Below are 1,625 nucleotides of genomic sequence, written 5' to 3'. Positions count from 1 at the left end.
CTAAACCCAAAAATATATGCACATAGATCTATTTCCCCATCGTCATATATAAATAAACCTTAGAATTTTGCTTGTTAAGCCACATAATTTTTTTAAGTGTCTTCCTTATGTACCCCATGGTATACAGTGTAGAAAACCCGCTTGCTGCCATTGAGTTGATTCCAACTCATGGTGACCCAATAGGACAGAGTAGCGCTGCCCCTGTGATTTCATTGCAGGAATAGAAACCTGCTGAGCAACTGATGGTTTTTAATGCTCACCTGTGGTTAGCAACCCAGTTTATAATCCACTACACAACCAGGCCTCCGTGTAAGATGTAGAACACACAAGGTAATATATCTGAAAGGAACTCTTGACCTCAAGATGTTTGCAGGGGATGTATTACTTAAAACTGAAAAAAAAAACACAAATCAACTGCCAGGGTAGCACTGCCCCTGTGAGTTTCTGAGACTGTAGCTCTCTATGCGAGTGGGTGTCTCATTCACATTGCTTCTGGCTGGCCATCAGCTCTGTATCACTGGTAGGAATGGGGCCCAGAGTACGAGGGATAACAGAAAGAGCTAAAAAAAAACACCTCACTGCCAGCAAGTCAATGTTGACTTATAGAGGCCTCCTGTGGGTTTTGGGGACTGTAACTGTTTATAGGAGTAGAAAGCCCAGTCTTTCTCCCAAGGAACCCTCCCGTGGTTTCAAACTGCTGGACTTGAAGATCGCAGCCTATGCCTTACCACTATGCTTCCAGGGCTGTCCATATTACTTAGGAGTAGGAAATAATCAAAAGAGCCAATAAGGTAAAACAAACAAAAAACAAAAGCTACATGTGCGTTTGTTGCTCTGTGTTGATGCCAACTATGGCGACCCCATGTGTTACAGAATAGGACTCTGGAGAGATTTCTTGGCTGTAATCTCTATGAAAGCAGATCTCCAGCCATTGTGTCTCTGGTTGGGTTTGAACCGCCAATCTTTAGTAGTCCTGTGTAAACTGTTTCCATTGCCTACGTCCACTGACATGAGTTGATTCCGACTCCTAACAACCCTATAAGGCCCAGGAGATCTGCCCCGGAGGGTTCCTGAGGTTGCCCATCTTTCCCTTAGCAGTCCATCTCTTAATCACTGTGCCACCAGAAAGCATCTAATCAAATATCAAATTATGCTTTGCAAGAGTGATACTGAAATTAAAAGGACTAATATTAATAATGAAAACTGCATTCCATTTGTTGAATAGAATGAAAGCAGGTTGGCAGGTTTAGTGTGCCAGTAGAGAATACTGAGGAGGCCTACTGACTTGAACTCAACTTCCCTGATGTTGTCTCAAGTAGCTTGGTAGTGCAACGGTTAAGCACTTGACTCTGCTTCCGGAAAGATTCCAGTCTCAGAAACCCTGTGGGGCAGCTCTACTCTACCCACGGGGTTTCTTTGAGTTAAAGAAGGACTCAATGACACATGACAACACTTCTCATCAAACCCTAAGAAAAGAAAATTCTGACATATATTTTTAAAATAATTTTATTAGGGGCTCATACAACTCTTATCACAATCCACACACACATCAATTGTGTAAAGCGCATTTGTACATTCATTGCCCTCATCATTCTCAAAACATTTCCTCTCCACTTAAATCCCCG

The sequence above is a fragment of the Echinops telfairi genome, unplaced genomic scaffold (assembly GCF_000313985.2).
Source record: "Echinops telfairi isolate 266 unplaced genomic scaffold, ASM31398v2 ScPeMD7_18;HRSCAF=68, whole genome shotgun sequence".
In the NCBI taxonomy this organism is placed as follows: Eukaryota; Metazoa; Chordata; class Mammalia; order Afrosoricida; family Tenrecidae; genus Echinops; species Echinops telfairi.
Note: the sequence above shows the minus strand (reverse complement) of the source record.